This window comes from Anguilla rostrata, unplaced genomic scaffold, assembly GCF_018555375.3.
Source record: "Anguilla rostrata isolate EN2019 unplaced genomic scaffold, ASM1855537v3 scaf0999, whole genome shotgun sequence".
NCBI lineage: Eukaryota > Metazoa > Chordata > Actinopteri > Anguilliformes > Anguillidae > Anguilla > Anguilla rostrata.
The window spans coordinates 23,384-43,535 of record NW_026986351.1 but is presented as its reverse complement, the minus strand read 5'-3'; the positions used below and the strand labels follow the sequence as shown (position 1 = coordinate 43,535).

At 43.2% G+C, this 20,152-nt stretch overlaps 1 long non-coding RNA gene and 2 pseudogenes across 1 annotated transcript; 1 reads left to right on the top strand and 2 right to left on the bottom strand.

Annotated features, from left to right (window-relative positions):
* Positions 1–4,179: 4,179 nt before the first annotated feature.
* Positions 4,180–9,044, top strand: LOC135246973 (interferon-induced very large GTPase 1-like; annotated as a pseudogene).
* A 3,503-nt stretch (positions 9,045–12,547) lies between these two features.
* LOC135246974 (up-regulator of cell proliferation-like) lies at positions 12,548–17,742 on the bottom strand (annotated as a pseudogene).
* Positions 17,743–18,200: 458 nt separating this feature from the next.
* Positions 18,201–20,152, bottom strand: LOC135246972 (uncharacterized). The gene is made up of 3 exons (XR_010328041.1): positions 19,990–20,152; positions 18,934–19,151; positions 18,201–18,715 (listed from the first exon to the last, which is right to left on the bottom strand). It is a non-coding gene; the product is annotated as an uncharacterized LOC135246972 (long non-coding RNA).

The window sequence follows — 20,152 nt, the reverse complement described above, 5'->3', positions numbered from 1 at the left end:
GGTAAAGGAATTACTTTTTAAGTCACAAAAATTTAATGACAGAGTATATTCTGTCCCCTTTTAGTCCTACTATTTGCTAAAATCAACTGCTCCCTTTTGTTTTGTGCCTTCATTGTGGAATAGGTCTCAAATATGGCTCATTCCATAAAAGTCAAGCCTGAACGAGATTAATGACTGTTAGCCTGAGGCCCTCACATCAGTCATTGTGATATAGAATTCATATTTGATGTTTTAGACACTGACTTGTACAAAACAAACTTCCTCTTGTGGACTATTAAGTCTCCAAATTCTGAAGTCCAAAGATATCGAGCATTGAATCTGCCAGGATCTGTAGTACTTTTTAGGTGTGCATGTATATATATGTGTTGTCTTCTGATTTTTTATATTGTAGAGTTACAAGTTTATTACTAAACTATTGCATAAATATCCTGCACATTTTCTTGAAAAATATAATAAGAATTTGCCGGCTAAGAGAAATTACAGCTCTGACTGAAACCTCCCTCTCTGTTCTCTCAAATAGAGCCATGTGCCCCTGGGAAGGTGGAAGCCACTGATGTGCAGAGCAGGTCAGTTACTCTGTTCTGGGAAAGACCGGTCAGCATGGAGGGAGTTTCTCATGAGATCCACATCACCTACAGCTGTGAGGGAGAAGAGCCCAGATCACAGATATGTGCACCCAACACCACCACAGCTGTCCTTACTGATCTGAGACCTGGGATGGAATATACTTTCAACCTCACTGCAGTCCTTCCAAATGGCATCTGCAGCAAGACCAGCTCAACATGCACAGAAACAAGTGGGTGACCAAAATGTATATACACTACTTTGTAGCTTTGTGTTGAGGCTGATGTATCTTCGTTCCCAGAATATGACTTGCAGCCTCCCAAATGCACTGCTGGCTTTAGTATTCCTGCAGTTGCTTTCTTCACCTACATCTGGATAAAGTACTGCCTAGATAGGTGAAGCTGTCTACAGCATTGGGAGTTAATCCCTTCACTGCGATGCAAGGTTTGTGATAAACCTTACCTGGGACAGGCCGATAAATTACTCCCGGCATTTTTGGTACTAATTGTGAGACTGAAGACGTTGCATACTGTAGAGGACATGTCCAAGATGACTTGCATGTCCTGCTGGCTGTTGGGAATCAGTGCTCAGTGCAGAGAGTGACAGTAGCAAGCGATGGAACTGAATGAAATGTGAGTGTCGCTTGTAAAAATCTTCATCAATCATCATCTGTGCTTAGTGACTGCCAGTTTATAAACTTAGATTATTGAGGTGGTGCAAATGGGAATATTGTTTGAGAAGTGGCTTGAGAAAGAGGCCATTGTGACGTCTAGCTAGTGAATGACTGAAGTACCATGTGAGAAAACAAGGGGAAACAAACTGATGGCTCAAGTTATGAGCTAATCCTTTGTCCGATGATTTCTATTATTTGAACATTTATTACCAATATTACCATAGATAGTGGTAGTTTTGTTCAGGATTTAACTGTACAAGTATAGGTATGTGTTGTCTTTAGATTTTTTGTATTGAAAAGTAACAGAAAAATATAATGAAACCTTTAATAAATGTCCTGGACTTTTTGCAAAACTGGACGCTTGCAGTATAAGTGAATTCGAAATTTCTTGCTCGTTCTCTCAAATAGAGAGAACGAGCTGTAACAGTGCCGTGTGGTCACTGGTGTGGTGTAGTCATCAGTGACTAGGGGTTCCACAGGACAACATTTAATTGGTCTCTTCCTTCTCTCCCTGTCCAATCAGGAGGGGACCTCGCTGATCACCCACACACAGTTCTGAGATCCTCAAAATCCTCAATCTCCATTATGGTTCAGCACGGAGGCCATGCAGTGGCGCCTCAGTTTGAGGGATGTAATGTTTTGGGTGATCTTATTGTAAATATACACAAAGCTCCTGATGTCAAAGGTAAGGAAGGTTTTTACCATTTGCAAGACCATGTTGTCTTGAGATTATAATAGGAAATAAAAAAATCACTAAGCCCTAATTACTTGAAATATTTATACAAGCTGGGTGTTTTGAAATATGTGTTTTTTTGGTTCATACTGGGATGGGAGACCTCCTGGGAAGACCCGATTGCTGCTTGAAGTAGCCTCGCGAGCCAGTCTCTTTTTTCACTTGACGTTCTAGGCATAAACGAAGGAGGCTACCTTCCCGGGATAGTTGTATTTTCCCAACCAATCAGAGTGCAGAGGGGCGGCGCACCAAATGTGGTGATGATTTTGGCCCACAGGCTGTATGTTTTGGCCAGGCGTGGTCTGAGACGTGCACCGGAGAAACATTACCGGAGGCAAACTGTTCCACAGACCTGCATCAGTTCGCCACTATTTGGGGAAAATGGCTAACTTTAACGTCAGAGCACCTACCACACCATCAAAGTTTATCACCGAGATATGCAGAGTCTGCGGTTCGATAATAAAAGAAACAAACACAATTTATTTATCGATGATAAATTTATTTATTTAATTCCTTTTTGGTTCAACAATTCCACTTGCTCCTCCATTATTGATTGTAATGGGCAAACAATCAAAATCATTGCTTCTTCTGGCCATTTTTCTGGATATTTATTTGATAGCAGACTGCATGGGGCGATATAGCTCAGGAGGTAAGACCGATTGTCTGGCAGTCGGAGGGTTGCCGGTTCAAAACCCCACCCTGGGCATGTCGAAGTGTCCTTGAGCAAGACACCTAACCCCTAACCTCTAACTGCTCTGGCGAATGAGAGGCATCAATTGTAAAGCGCTTTGGATAAAAGCGCTATATAAATGCAGTCCATTTACCATTTACCATATCCTAAGGCCACGCTTGAAAAATTAAACTTTTGCCAAATCCTGTAGGCAAGCAAGCGAGTACATCTCTGTTCGATAACTGCGTAGTCAAGCCATGTATTTGGCAATTCTGTGATATAACAGAATTAAAATCTTCTTTGAATTTGGCTCTGGGAGTGGGTGTGGTCACCACAGTGGGTGTGGCTCTTGCTGATTGGGTGCCCTTCCTGTTGGTCACAGTCTAATACAGTGGGACAAAAAAGAAAACAAAGAAGCAGCTGTTAGAATGTAGGCAGATCCCTCAACACAAGATAAAATACTGGCTCTAAATATGCTTCTACAGATCTGCATGGTTTTAGCAATAAACATTTGAGAGTAATTTAATTGAATCGTGGCTATTGAGAGAATGTTGCAGGGATATGCATTTTAATTCCATGTTTTAACATGTCAGGCTGCATTTTAATAAGCAGGTCTGTGACTAAGGGATCACAGAAATGTACTCTTTCATTAAGTTTATCATGGGCTGAAAAAGCACTGCTGCTACAGCACTATATTTTGACCCTCACCAGGCAGGTTAACAGAACTCAGTTCTCTTCTACTGTGGCAACCTGGGGAATTAAAGTGGTTGGAAAATGTCAGGTATTCTACAGCCAATCAGATATAGGGGATGATTAGGTCAGATGTAGGGAGTTTGTTTATTTGTGTGAATTTAGCCAGCGGCGGCTTCCCTATTGGTTAATCGAACGGTCTGTCTCAGTGTGCCGGTCCCCCCCCCCCCCCGATACTCCCTCTGTTCCGTGTGTGCTGCAATCCATGTCCCGACTGAAACACACCAGCGAAACGGACAAAGCAATCGAGCTAACCAAAATTATCTGCTAAAAACAAGCACCAGCCAAGCAGGGCTTAATGAAAACAGGGCAAAGAAAGCCAGGAAAATATAGGGGGCCTCCAACCTCTGCTCTCTGGTCAGAGATATACAATGCCCAAATTTAAAACAAACAGAGGCAGGAACAGTTTTATTCCAACAGCTATCTAGTTACTCAACCAATTTAAGCTGTAAGGACCCCCACCCCCACCCCAATGGCCAGGCTGATGGACAGACACTACTGAATGTTTATTTATTTATTTATTTATTTATTTATTTATTTATTTATTTATTTATTTATTCATTCATTCATTCATTCATTCATTCATTCAACATTCTAACAAGAGTGCATACTGTATGCTTTTTTCAGTCTGCTGCGATATGTAGTGTTTTTTAAAATACGCTGAATTGTTCAGGTCCTTTTTGTAAGCATTACATTCACATCTATTATTAGTAATTTTAAACCGATTGTGTGTCACTGTACAGAAATGTAGTAATGCAATTTAATTTATTTCCACAATGACAGAAACTAGTCTGGATGAACTGTTGAGTGACTTGGGACTGGAACACCACCTGAAGAACAAGCTGACTCTGAGCAAGGTGCTGGAGATTGATGGAGAGACTTTAACTGATGAAAGCAGCCAGTCTCTGAAATCTCTGCCATGGTGTTTCCTGAGGAGGTTGATGATGGTGAATGTGGCTGCCAGGAGTGTGAGGTGCGCCTCAAAACAGGACATGACTTCCCAAAACCTGGACAGCTTAATGGACACCCTGTGCAATCCACAGGGCCGCAGTAACAGAGTCAACCCTCTGGACCTCATAACTGCTGTGTTTCTTTGCTCAGATGGCTTTCTTCAGCAGGAGATTGTTTTGAAAATGTCCATGTGCCAGTTCTCTGTGCCTCTGCTGCTTCCTAAATGTGACACACAGCAGTGCATTTTAATGCTCTGGGCCATGAGGGATATTGTGAAAAAGTACAAGCCAGACTCTTTAACAGACCCAAAAGGGTTTGTAGAGGAGTGCATTGTTCTCTCTGAGCTCCCCATGGTCTCTTTTGTGAGGCTGGGAAACAGCAGCTTGTCCAAGTCTCAGATCCTGAACCAAGTTCTCAGCAACCCTCAGCAGTACCACGACACCTTTGTTCACAGAAACATGGAGTGCGGTGATACCCCAAGGAGGATTTCCAATGGGCTGGTGGAGATCAGCTGGTATCTGCCCTGTGGGAAGAGAAACATTGATATCTTCTCTGAGCCACTGGCTATAGCTAACCTCCGTGGGGACCTCAGGGACTTTGAAACTCAGTACGCTTTCCTTTGTCACAACTCTGCTGCCGTATTTGTGTTTTGTGATGATTTTGGGTCTGAATACAAATTTTTGGAGTCCCAGCACCTGAAGGCTCATTGGTTCTGGATCATCAATTCACAGAGCAAGAGCTTCAATAAAGATGATTTCAGCAGATGTGTTTCTGAGTTACAGCTACCAACCAGCAACATCATCATAAGGGGTCCGCAAATGAATGATGCAGAATTCATCAAAACCCTGCGTTTGGCTATCAGTGGCATTTTAAAGGGAAACATGATCAAAATGAGCATTGAACGGATGTCTGCTGTTGCCCATGAGCTTGGAATCCATGTTGATGAAGATTGTGACTGCTGTATGAATGGAAAGCAGAAGGCTGATGAAATCACAAAAAGGATTTCTGATATACCGAGCTTCAAGGAGAAAGAGCTGCCCTTGCAAGGGACTGCATGGAAACAGCTGGCCAAACTGGAGAGGGAAGAGTGCAGGATGAAAAATGCTGGGGAGAAAAACATTGAAGTTTACAGGAATGAGCTTGCAAATCAGAAGCAGCAGCTCAGAGCACAGCAGAGGGCTCACAACATCTCAGAGTCTATGTCCCGTTTCATCTCTGCAATGTTCGGTTCCACAGAGGAGCGCAAGTATTTCCTCAAGTGGATGAGGATCAACCTGGACAACCTGTCACGCAAACACCTTCCACTCCTTCGGACGGAGTACAAGGAACAGTGTCAGAATTCTGAGGAAAACAAGGAGCTCATTGGAGAGTTGGACAGGAAGATCTCTAGTTCATCCTTGGGGACAGAGCACTTCCTGCGGGAAATGGGTCAGCTGTACGAGTCGGCCTGCTCACACCCCAAAGGCCCCACCCCTCAGATTCAGTGCCTGCCACGTCTGGCTGCTGAGCTGCTGCAGGAAGGCTTCCCTCTGGAGCTGGTGGATGGAGATGCATCCAACATTCCTCTGCAGTGGGTGACTCAGGTTCTGAAGGAACTCCATCATCTAACACAGTATAAATGTAAGATCCGGGTGGTGACTGTACTGGGGGTGCAGGGCACTGGGAAGTCCACCCTCCTGAATACCATGTTCGGGGTCCAGTTTGCCGTCAGTAGTGGCAGGTGCACAACAGGGGCCTTCATGGCTCTCATCAGAGTGAAAGAGGACTTTAAAAGGCAGCTTGGGTGTGATTACATCATGGTTATTGACACTGAAGGTCTGAAGTCCCCAGAGTTGGCCCAGTTGGATGACAGTTATGAGCATAATAATGAACTGGCTATGCTGGTGGTGGGGCTGAGTGACATTACAATCATCAACTTCGCCATGGAGAACTACACAGAGAAGAAGGACATCCTGCAGGTTGTGGTACATGCCTTCCTGCGCATGAAAGGAGTTGGGAGAAAACCCTGCTGTCAGTTTGTGCACCAGAATGTAGCAGACATCTCTGCCCAGGACAAGAACCTGAGGAGCAGGAAGCTTCTCCTGGATAAGCTGAATGAGATGACTCAAGCAGCAGCTAAGATGGAGAAGAGGGGAAACAACAAAACATTTACTGATGTCATGGAGTATGATCCAGAGAGAAACACCTGGTACATCCCTGGGCTCTGGCATGGCATCCCTCCCATGGCACCGGTGAATGCTGGCTACAGTGAGTCTGTAAATCTGTTCAAGAGGAGTGTGATTGAGCATTTTAAGAAACACAAATCTGGAAAGAACTCACCACACACAATCAATGAGTTCCTTGAATGGACCAGGAGTTTGTGGAAGGCAGTGAAGTATGAGAACTTCATCTTCAGTTTCCGCAACAGTCTTGTGGCTAATGCTTATACTCAGCTTTGCACTGAGTTCAACACCTGGGAGTGGGCCTTCAGGAAGAGCATGTACTCCTGGTTACTGGAAGCTGAGACAAAGGTGTCAAACTTTGGTTCAGTGGCAGCACAGATTCAGCCATTCTCCAATGTAAATGACTTACTGAGCAGCCTGAAAAGTGAGGCCTCCCTTGAACTCACTAAACGGGAAAAGCTAATTTTGGACAATCTCACTGAATTCTACAAGAGGTCTGAAGGACACGTTCACTTAGTAGAGAAGTACAAGGAGGAATTTATCAACTCAGCCAAAACCATTCGGAAGGAGACAGAGAACTCTGTTAAAAACAAGCTTGATGCAGCTGTGGAGATTAGAGAGGGTATGTTCAGGTTAGAGTACATCAAGAAAAATCACACAGCTGTAATGGAGAAGAAGGTGCTGGACCTGATTGAGAAATGCAGGAAAAGTAAAGATCTGTCAGATAAACAGCTGGAGGCTGAATTTGAGAAGATGTGGAATGAGACTTTGAAAGAACTGAAGTTCTCTGGTCTGGAAAAACGAGATATTGTCCAAGATATCCAACACCAGCTGTGGGCTAACTTAGAGATGAAAGGCAGCTCAGTACGTGAAATGCTGTCGAAAGTTGGCGACTTGTCTAAATGTGGAATGGAGCCATTCAAAATGAAGAGTGAAGGAATGCTTAAAAAGATATGGCACACAATTTTTGTAGATGAGCAGAAGATAACAACACAAAAGATGACTGATCACATCATTGAGTGCAGCAGGCATTTTGTAGCTGAACAAGTGAGAACTAGGTCTGATTACCATAACACATACATGATTGACTTGTTTCATATGATAGATGAAAACCTGGACAAGTACAGGGATCTGGAAACAAGTGCTGAGTTTCAGGCCAAGTTGAAGATCCACATCTGTGGACATGCAGCACGGGAGTTTCAAAAAATGCATTTGGATTTTATCCGTGCAAATGATCCGCGTCACTGTCTGGAGCAGTTTAAGGAACAGTACCGCACTGACTTCAAGGACCTGTTCAATGAAAGAGACCAGTGTCAGAAGAAAGCAGAGGAGTTCACCTACAACTGTCTTGCACCTGCAGTGAAGGAATACATCACCAAGTCTCTGGGCCCTGACCTTGTGGATGAAGTGTTGACAAGGCAGAAAGCCATTGATTTCAGCACTCGATCCTTCTTCCAGTTCTCAATCCTCAAGCAGCTGCTTTCAGATGATGACTTTGAGAACTATGTGAATTACATAAGAAACCACGAGAACTTTGTGCAGGACTGGATATTTGATCAGATGATACAGCAGTTCTTAGAGGGAGATGGTCTCAGGAACATTGAGATTAAGCGCCTGAAGGGGATGGTAAAAAGATTAAAGGAAGCCATTAAGAATGCAGAGATGAAGGCCAATGAAAGAGTGACAGAAAGGGGTGAGGAGAACCAAAACATTCAGCAGTTCATTCAGAATATCTGTAGTGACCTACAGGAGCTTGTCATCCCCAAAGACCCCCTTGAAGTGGTCCTGGCCTTAAACAGTGCCAAGCCAGACGACTTTTCCCGGTGTTTGAAGGCGCTTGTGGATGAAATGGAGCAGTCCATTACTGCAGAGTTTCAGAGGGGTTGGGAGTGTGAGGGCCAGGCTGACTTCACTGCCCTTTCAGCCACAGAAGGAGCTGTTTAACAGGGTGTTTGGCTGTGGGAGGCAGTGTCCCTTCTGCAAGACCCCATGTGAAGCAGGCGGCAAGAACCACACAGAGCACTTTGCTTCCATTCACTGTCCAGAGGGGACCGGTTCATACAGATTCAAGGTTTCGTGTAAATTATCTGTTGAGGTCTGCTCCTCCTATGTTGCCAGTGAGGGAACATTCCATTTGAGTGAAACAGAGGGGTAATACCATCCATACAAGCTTTTACCCTGACTGGCGCATCCAGCCTGACACCAGCATCCAGGCCTCAGACTACTGGAAGTACGTCTTCAACAGGTTTAACAAGCAGTTTGCCAAGGAATATGATGCTAAGCCAGCTGACATTCCCCACTTTTGGAGAGATATAACCCAAGACCAAGCCATGAAAAGCCTGGAGAAATCCTTCCAGACTAAAACAGGAGGTTAAATGGGTGTTTCAGTAGGGTGATCTACTGATTGGAATTAATATGAAATATTATACTCACGGGTACAAAGAATTCTTCCAGATGAAAACAGAAGGAGATTAAATTAAGTGGATTATATGGCCCCTGTTGCAGTTGGGTTGAAAATGTATTTTCTGAGTGGCATTAATTAATTAGTAGGACGGAGTGTAGCACAGTGGGTAAGGAACTGGGCTTGTAACCAAAAGGTCGCAGGTTCGATTCCCGGGTAGGACACTGCCGTTGTACCCTTGAGCAAGGTACTTAACCGAAATTGCTTCAGTATATATCCAGCTGTATAAATGGATACAATGTAAAGTGCTATGTAAAAAGCTGTGCTAAATGCCTGTAATGTAATGTAATGTAATAGTCTACTCACTCATATCATGGCTAATCACAAAAAGTGCCCCAACCATTTGAATCATATGCAAGAAAGGGCTATTGGTTAAAAATAAAAATACAATAAAAATAAAACAATTTTTAAAAGGGAGCATTAAATAAAATCATCACTGATGTTTAGAAAGAGAGACTCACTGATACATACATTACTGCATTTTTGCAGCCTTCACTGAGCTGTCTCTGATACTCAGATACAGATAATACCCTCAACCAGTCATTATACATATAAAACCGCATACATGCTAAGAGGTGATGTTACTTCTATCATAACCTATGCAGCTTTTATCTATACACACTGTCTGAGTTAGCATGGCTGAGCTTTGTTCATTATTCCATTGCTTGGATGCACAATCAGGGACGGTAACTAGGCTGAGATATTTTAAGTTTATTTAATTTTGTGACCTTCTCTATATCAAAAAGAATACTTTTAACGAAAATACAAATTACATTTTATGTTTTTTTCTATGCTTCCAATAATAAGTCTTTTCTATTAATAAAGCAAATAACCTTCATGTATTATTGGTAATATTATCAGCTCTTCATCACTGCTAGCTTGGCTGTTTGAAGTCATACATTATTAAGTGCCTTGATAATCTGTTTACACAATAGCATAGCTTTCATCCATTCACATTCTTCAAATAGTTTAAACACATGATTTCTTGTTACAATGTTAAAAGGATTGTTGTTATCACTTTATAAGCCTGAATATAGAAATTCACTGTTCCTGAAAAAAAAAGAAAATTGACCTTTGAGACTCAACGAAGCCATCCATCCATCTGTTACCTATACCTGCTTATCCTGGTCAGAAACGCAGGGGCTGCTGGAGCCTATCCCAGCATGCATTGGGAGAGAGGCAGGAATACACCCTGGACAGGTCGCCACACACACCATCCACTCATGCCTATGGGCAATTTAGAGTCTCCAGTTAGCCTGCCGACATGTCTTTGGACTATGGGAGGACATGCAAACTCCACACAGAAAGGCCCAGGGATTCGAACCCAGGACTGCACCACTGTGCTGCCCTTATAGCTTTCATGATGACTGTTTATTTTTCTTTTTTAGAATGCTGGATTCAAATTTTGTTTTGCTTTTTTGCACTTAGTAAAATTGATGTATTTCACCACATGTTTGAGCACTTATTACTTGCACAAATGGCATAATCAAAATAAATGTTTAATTTCATCTGAACTTAATGAACAGTCCCTTATTTTCTTCACTGCCTGAACAACTGAGCTGCCTGAAGACAATGGCAGTATCTTCATTCTACCACTAGATGGCAATAAATCAATTTAACATAATATCATTGCTGCATGTTTTACCTTCTGTCTCAGGTAGCTGAAAATACACAATTTACACTTGTGCCAAATGTAATTACCTGCACTGGGAAAAAAAAAAAAAACTATTCGTCTTTATCAATGAAAGGGGAATAAGGATGAAAGCTTGAACCTTCTAGTCTTACAATCAACCCGGATTTCCATCAGGACTCAGTCACTGGAGTCTGTCCACATTGAGTCAAAGACAGACTATTGCTAGACCAGGATTCAACACATTATGGGGCAGGAGTTAGTTGAGTCAGCCATTTTAAAAGTGACAAAAAAATTAGATCAAAGCTTAAAATTACCCAGGATGCATCACACTGCTCCTCCAACAAACTGAGGGGAAACCAAATGCTGCTCCAAGACGTTCAGCTGGTTCTACTGTATTCACACATTTCAGAACCACAAAGCAAATGCGTAATCACTCATACTTGTATATCCAACAGCTTCTTCACATAGTGGAGGAAAGTGTTTCCAATCAAACCCAGAGCTGCTGAGGGGAGCAGGGAAATCAGTCTGTCCCTTGGGGAATAAATCATTCAGTCAGGGGACAGGAAAGGGGTGATGAAGCACACAAAAGCTAAAGAGGTGACTCCTGTCCAGGTGAGGCCAGAGCAAAAGGCAGGTGAGCTCAGGCTAACCTGCAGCAGACCATCACAGGCCCACCCATCCACATATTTAAAAAATAACCTAAAATAGAACATCGTCTCCTCTCAATGGCACCAGTTACTTCTGAAGAGATTTCCACTATTTACAAGAAACCAGAAACAATGAACTCAAAGAGAAAATACAGTAAATCTTCCACCCAGCACATTTCATATGTACCATTACAACAGAGAATGCAGTAAATCTACCACCCAGCACATTAAATATGCACCATTGCAATAGAGAATTCAGTAAATCTACCATGCGCCAACCAACAGCTTACCACTGTGCCAACCACAGCATTTTAAAACACCTGACTGTGATGTCACTTCCTCACCCAGCACAGGCCTGGTGCTCCTAACAATGGGAAAGTCAATGTGATGACGAACATCAGCACTGTGAAGGGTAAAACGAGCCCATGCCCGGAGCTGTGTCCAGATCAATAAGTGTTAAGCACTCAGCTCCTGAAGCATTATGTAATGAATTAAATAGTGTAATTCTTTGAAGCAAAACTTGGTAATTAATTACAAAAAGTTTCCACAAAGTGCGGGAGCCATGTTGATTCATAAATGCAGACAAAGCTCTTTCAAGTAATAAATTATGCAACTGTCGTTGTCAAGTACAAAGTGTGGCAAGTGTTTAATTAATGATCAGTATTAACCGCCTCTTTAAAAAAATAATTTCAATCTATACACAAAAACATCACACAAGCAGTTAACATTACACAATCAAGTAAGGCATACCTTTCAATATGGAGCCCCAAGGATATCGAAGCATACCCATGGGAAAACAGTTCCATCCATCCATTATCTGTACCCACTGATTCCTGCTCAGGGTTGGGGGTTGGGGGGTGGGGGGGGGGGGGGCTGGAGCCTGTCCCATGCATTGAGCAGGAATACATTCTGCACAGATCCCCAGTCTATCACACACATACCATTGACTCACACACTTATAGGGGCCATTTAGGCTCTCTGGTTAACCTAAGCTGCATGTTTTCAGACTGTGGGAGGAAACCGGAGTACCCAGAGGAAACCTATGTGGACACGGGGGGAACATGCATACTCACACAGAAAGGCCCCAGCAGGGATTGCTACCAAGGACCTTTTTTCTGTGAGGCAACAGTGCTACCCGCTGCACCACTGTGCCACCCAAATCAAATGTACAGGACTGATTTTCTAGTCTTTTTTGCTTTTATTTATTTATTTATTTATTTTATTCTTCAAATGGTGTTTTTGCTGCTTTCAAACTCACACTGTTATGTGAACACAATGTAAGAGTCTCTGTTGCTCTTTAATATGAAAGACCTTAATCAGAGGAAGAACAGAAAATGATTAATAATTAGATGTTTAGCATTTTTGTAAAAAAAGTATTCTCTTTTATATATAGATTGTCACAACATTAACAAATTGTTCAAATATAGCAATGGAACAATGAACAAAGCTCAGCCATGTTAATTCAAAGACAGCGTGTGTATTAATAAATTCTATGATAGAGGTAATAGCACTTTATATTATGTATATGACTCACTGTATCAGTGATCGGGAATTCATACTCCTTCCAGACATCAGTAATGATTTAATTCAGTGGTTTCCTTTTTAAAATTAAATGTTTTTATTTGTATTGTACAAAACTGTAGTTCTTTCATACAATTCGACTTGGCCAGGGGCTTTTCATGTGCTTGAACATTAGGCTGTGAGTAGACTACTGGATCTTAATAAAACTCAGAAGACAATTTTTCTACCCAACTGAATTCCGGGTTGTAAGACCCATTTAATATCCTGTTTTCATCTGGAAGGATTCCTTCAGGCTTTTCATGGCTTGGTCTTGGGTTATATCTCTCCAAACGTGGGGAATGTCAGCTGGCATAGCTTTATACACCTTGGCAAACTGCTCATTAAACCTGTTGAAGACGTACTTCCAGTAGTCTGAGGCCTGGATGCTGGTGTCAGGCTGGATGCGCCAGTCAGGGTAAATGCAGTGATAGTCCTTGTATGGATGCCATTTCTCCTCTGTTTCACTCGAACTGAATCTTTCCTCACAGGCAACACTCATGGAGCAGATATCAATCGATAATTCACAAGAATCATAACATGTGTGTCCACGGATTCCCTGAGGACGGTGAATGGAAGCAAAGTGCTCTGTGTGGTTCTTGCTGCCTGCTTCACACAAGGTCATGCAGAAGGGACACTGCCTCCCACAGCCAGACACCCTGTTAAACAGCTCCTTCTGTGGCTGAAAGGGCAGTGAGGTCAGCCTGGTTCTCACATCTCCACCTCTCTGAAACTCTGCAGCAATGGACTGCTCCATTTCATCCACAAGCACCTTCAGACAATGGGAAAAGTATCCTGGCTTGGCAGTGTTTAAGGTCAGGATGGCTCTGAGGGGGTCTTTGGGGATGGCAAGCTCCTGTAGGTCACTACAGATTTCTGAATGAACTGCTGAATGTTTTGGTCCTCCTCACCCCTTTCTGTCACTCTTTCATTGGCCTTCATCTCTGCATTCTTAATGGCTTCCTTTAATCGTTCAACCATATCCTTCAAGTGCTTAATCTCAATTTTCCTGAGGCCATCTCCCGCTGAGAACTGTTGTATCATCTGATCAAATATCCAGCCCTGCACAAAGTTCTCATAGTTTCTTATGTAATTCACAAAGTTCTCAAAGTCATCATCTGAAAGCAGCTGCTTGAGGATTGAGAACTGGAAGAAGGTTCGAGTGCTGAAATCAAAGGCTTTCTTCCCTCTCAACACTTCATCCACAAGGTCAGGGCCCAGAGACTTGGTGATGTATTCCTTCACCGCAGGTGCAAGACAGTCGAAGGTGAACTCCTCTGCTTTCTTCTGACACTGGTCTCTTTTATGGAACAGGTCCTTAAAGTCAGTGCAGTACTGTTGCTTGAACTGCTCCAGACAGCGACGGGGATCATTTGTATGGATAAAATTCAAATGCATTTTTTGAAACTCCCGTGCTGCATGTCCACAGATGTGGATCTTCAACTTGGCCTGAAACTCAGCACTTGTTTCCAGATCCCTGTGTCTGTCCAGGATTTCATCTATTATATGAAACAAGTCAATCATGTACGTGTTATGGTAATCAGACCTTGTTCTCACTTTTTCAGCTACAAACTGCCTGCTGCACTCAATGATGTGATCAGTCATCTTTTGTGTTGTTATCTTCTGCTCATCTACAAAAATTGTGTGCCATATCTTTTTAAGCATTCCTTCACTCTTCATTTTGAATGGCTCCATTCCACATTTAGACAAGTCACCAACTTTCGACAGCATTTCACGTACTGAGCTGCCTTTCATATCTAAGTTAGCGCACAGCTGGTGTTGGATATCTTGGACAATGTCTCGGTTTTCCAGACCAGAGAACTTCAGTTCTTTCAAAGTCTCATTCCACATCTTCTCAAATTCAGCCTCCAGCTGTTTATCTGACAGATCTTTACTTTTCCTGCATTTCTCAATCAGGTCCAGCACCTTCTTCTCCATTACAGCTGTGTGATTTTTCTTGATGTACTCTAACCTGAACATACCCTTTCTGATCTCCACAGCTGCCTCTAGCTTGTTTTTAACAGAGTTCTCTGTCTCCTTCCGGATGGTTTTGGCTGAGTTGATGAATTCCTCCTTGTACTTCTCTACTAAGTGAACGTGTCCTTCAGACCTCTTGTAGAATTCAGTGAGATTGTCCACAATTCGCTTCTCCCCTTTAGCCAGTTCTACAGAGGCCTCATATTTCAGGCTGCTCATCAAGTTATCCACATCGAAGGATGGCTGAATCTGTGCTGCTATTGTGCCAGAGTTTGACACCTTTGTCTCAGCCTGCCTTAACCAGGAGTACATGTTCTTCCTGAACTCCCACTCCCAATTGTTGAACTCAGTGCAAAGCTGAGTATAAGCTTCAGCCACCAGGCTGTTGCGGAAACTAAAGATGAAGTTCTCATACTTTACTGCGCTCCACAAACTCCTGGTCCATTCAAGGAACTCATTGATTGTGTCTGGATAGTTCTTTCCAGATTTGTGTTCCTTAAAATGCTCAATCATACTCCTCTTGAACAGATTCACAGCCTCACTGTAGCCAGCATTCACCGGTGCCAGGGGAGGGTTGCCATGCCAGAGCCCAGGGATGTACCAGGTGTTTCTCTCTGGATCATACTCCATGACATCAGTAAATTTTTGGTTGTTTAACTTCTTTTCCATCTTAGCTGCTACTTGGGTCATCTCATTCAACTGATCCAGCAAAAGCTTCCTGCTCCTCAGGTTCTTGTCCTTGGCAGAGATAACTGCTACATTCTGGTGCACAAACTGACAGCAGGGTTTTCTCCCAACTTCTTTCATGCGCAGGAAGGCATGCACTACAATTTGCAGGATGTCCTTCATCTCTGTGCAGTTCTCCATGGCGACATTGATGACTGTGATGTCACTCAGCCCCACCACCAGAGTGGCCAGTTCATTATCATGCTCATAACTGTCATCCAACTGGGCCAACTCTGGTGACTTCAACCCTTCAGTGTCAATAACCATGATGTAATCACACCCCAGCTGCTCTTTAAAATCCTCTTTTACTTTGATGAGGAGCATGAAGGCCCCTCTTGTGCACCTGCCACTACTGACGGCAAACTGGACCCCGAACATGGTGTTCAGGAGGGTGGACTTCCCAGTGCTCTGCACCCCCAGTACAGTCACCACCCGGATCTTACATTCATGCTGTGTTAGTTGATTGAGTTCCTTCAGAACCTGAGTCACCCACTGCAGAGGAATGTTGGATGCATCTCCATCCACCAGCTCCAGAGGGAAGCCTTCCTGCAGCAGCTCGGCAGCCAGACGTGGCAGGCCCTGAATCTGAGGGGTGGGGCCTTCAGGGAGTGAGCAGGCCGATTCGTACAGCAGACCCATTTCCCGCAGGAAGTGCTCTGTCCCCAGAGAAGAATTGGAGATCTCCCTGTCCAACTGTGCAATGCGCTCCTTGTTTTCCTCAGAATTCTGACACTGTTCCTTGTACTCTGCCCGAAGGCGTGGAAGGTGTTTGCGTGACAGGTTGTCCAGGTTGATCCTCATCCACTTGAGGAAATACTTGCGCTCCTCTGTGGAACCGGACATCGCGGAGATGAAACTGGCCACAGACTCTGAGATGTTGTGAGCCCTCTGCTGTCCTCTGAGTTTCTGTTTCTGATCTGCAAGCTCATTCCTGTAAACTTCTATGTTTTTATTCCCAGCATTTTTCATCCTGCACTCTTCCCTCTCCAGTTTGGCCAGCTGTTTCCATGCACTCCCTTGTAAGGGCAGCTCTTTCTCCTTGAAGCTTAGTATATCGGATATCCTTCCTGTGATTTCATCAGCGTTCTGCTTGCCCCTCTGACAGACGATACAATCTTCATCAACCTGGATCCCAACTTTATGGGCAACAGTAGACATCCCTTCAACATTCATTTTGACCATGTTTCCCTCTAAAATGTCAGTCATAGCTGAACACAAGTAACTCACAAATTCTGCATCGTTCATCTGCGAACCCTTTATAATGATGTTACTGGGTTTTATCTCTAACTCAGAAACACATCTCCTGAAGTCATCTGTATTGAAGCTCTTGCTCTGTGAATTGATGATCCAGTACAAATGAGCCTTAATGTGACGGGAATCCAGCATTTTGAAATCAAACCCAAAATAATCACAAAACACAAATATGGCAGCAGAGGTGCGGCAGAGGAAAGCATACTGAGTTTTAAAGTCATTGAGGTCTCCACGGAGGTTAGCTATAGCCAGTGGCTCACAGAAGATGTCAATGTTTCTCTTCCCACTGGGCAGATACCAGCTGATCTCCACCAGCCCATTGGAAATCCTCCTCGGGGTGTCACCGCACTCCATGTTTTTGTGAACAAAGGTGTCGTGGTACTGCTGAGAGATGCTGAGAATTTGGTTCAGAATCTGAGACTTGGACAAGCTACTGTTTCCCAGCCTCACAAAAGAGATCATGGGGAGCTCAGAGAAAACAATGCTCTCCTCTACAAACCCACTTTGGTCCTCCAAAGAGTGCGGCTTGCACGCTTTCACAATATCCCTCATGGCCCCGAGCATTAAAGTGCACTGCTGTGTATCACATTTAGGAAACAGCAGAGGTACAGAGAACTGGCACATGGACATTTTCAAAACCATCTCCTGCTGGAGAAAGCCATCCGAGCAGAGAAACACAGCAGTTATGAGGTCCAGAGGGTTGACTCTGTTGCTGCGGCCATGTGGATTGCACAAGGTGTCCATTAAGCTGTCCAGGTCCTGGGGTAACCTGTCCTGTTTTGAGGCGCACCTCACGCTCCTAGCAGTCACATTCACCATCATCAACCTCCTCAGGAAACACCACGGCAGAGATTTCAGAGACTGGATGCTTTCATCAGTTAAAGTCTCTCCATCAATCTCCAGCACCTTGCTCAGAGTCAGCTTGTTCTTCAGGTGGTGTTCCAGTCCCAAGTCACTCAACAGCTTATCCAGACTGGTTCCTGTCATTGCGATGGAAGCTGCGTTAGTCCATGAATGTACAGAGACAAATAATCTATTTAAATTCTTAATCCACTAAAACCATATATGATTGGTATTCATAATAATGAAAGGGTAAACGCATAGCCCCATATTTATGAGATTTTAAATGACAAGTCTAAATACTGAATATGTATTTACTCCATATAATGAATCTACAAGAGGAGGTAGACCCCTGCAGCAGTATAAATGCATTAGGGGGTCCAAGGATGTGTCAATTGGAGGAGGCCCACATGGTTAGTGTTGGTATGGACTCCCTGATCCTAGCCTGTGATTGGCCATGAATGGAATTTTTGAATATGGTGATTAAACAAATCTAATAGGCTGGAACAACAGTTCTTTGTCTCTGAAAAACTATATAAACTCATGTTTTGGACTTTATATCAAGGAAGACTGTAGTTGTACTTCTTCCTAACTGGTCGTTTCATTAAAACATCAAATAGAGCTCCTGTTTGTTATCTTTATTGTCAACACCATCATTTTTGTTACAAAATTCCTACCAGACACTGGCACACTGAAAAGCACTACTGATCCAGGCAGACTGCATCTTCCCTAACTCTGAGTGACACTATGGCCATTAATGCACCTGTGGGGCTACCGGCCTCCGATAGCACAGGCATGGTCAGGATTTGCTCCCAGGCCAATACAGTAGAAACATGCTTTACCAGTTTATTTTACACACTAAAAACATTTTCATTCCGTATTTTATCATGTCAGGCTGCTTTTAATAATGGGTAACAGAAAATATACTCTTTCATTAATTTCAAAACTGAATTTCAAAACTGAAAGTATTTGTATATGATTTGAAAACCTGTTCCTTTGTACCTGGGGCAGGTGTGTCAGGTGTGATGTGCTCAGCAGGTGTTGTGTCTGTCTGCTGGTTCTCAGACTCCAACAGACTTGTCTGTGATTCGTCCATTTCTTTCTGCTCTTTCAAAGTTTCCTGTAAATCAGACTTCAAATTACCCCCCTTTTCATCCCCTTTTACCTACTATTTGGGAAATCTTATTTCATTGAGAAGTGAGATTACATGCTGAAATGTATTTAATTAAGTACATGAAACACTGAAAAATAAACCCAAAGAACACTGAAAAGATCCCACTGCGGCCCTCCTGGACTGGAGTTTGGTCCCAGCTCTGGGGTTAGGATAAGGACGCTCACCTCCTCCTCCTCCTTTGCAGTACACACAGTGTGTTTGGTGTCTTTACTCAAAGTCCCATCCATGGTGTCAGTATCTGCTAAACCACTCTTTGCGTCTGACTTAGCTGGGTCTGCAGAGGAGGGCTGGGACTGGGCCAGGCATGAGGATGGGTCCTCTGGTGCTGGGTCTGGGCCCAGACTGGATCTGTTGTCTGTGGACTCCTCCTGATACTCAGAATCTGCAGCAGAGATGTTCAGAGACAGACCGCAGTCACACTCCCTGGTATAAGAGGTTCAAGAAAGGGTCCCCAAGCCTTATCATGCAATCCAAGTAATATTTAGAAAATTAGAATTCATAATAATGACGTGAAAAAGGGTAAACTCATAGCCTATATTTAAAAGGTTTTAAATGAGAAGTATAAATATTAAATATGCATTCACCCCATACAATGTATCTTCAAGAGGAGGTAGACCCCAGCAGCAGTATGAATTAAGATCATTAGGGGGTCCAAGTGTGTATCAATTGGAGGAGGCCCACACGGTTAGTGTTGGTATGGACTCCCTGATCCAAGCCCATGATTGGCCATTAATGGAATTTTTCAATATGGTAATTGAACAAATCTAATAGGCTGGAACACCAGTTCTTTGTCTCTGAGAAACTACATAAACTCATGTTTTGGACTTTATATCTTGGAAGACTGTACTTGTATAAAAACATCAAATAGAGCTCCTGTTTGTTTTCTTTAATTTCAACACCATCATTTATGTTACAAAATACCTACAAGACACTGGCACACTGAAAAGCACAGCTGATCCAGGCAGACTGCATCTTCCCTAACTCTGAGTGACACTGCGGCCTCCGATAGCACAGGCATGGTCAGGATTTGCTCCCAGGCCAATACAGTAGAAACATGCTTTAACAGTTTATTTACACACTAAACACATTTTCATTCTATATTTTATCACGTCAGGCTGCATTTAATAATGGGTAACAGAAAATATGCTCTTTATTCATTTCAGAACTGAATTTCAAAAACTGAAATTATTTGTATGATTTGAAAACCTGTTCCTTTGTACCTGGGGCAGGTGTCCCAGGTGTGCTGTGCTCAGCAGGAGTTGTGTCTCTCTGCTGGTTCTCAGATTCCAACAGACTTGTCTGTGATTCGTCCATTTCTTTCTGCTCTTTCAAATTTTCCTGTAATTCAGACCTTGATTTACCCCCCTTTTCATCCCCTTTTAC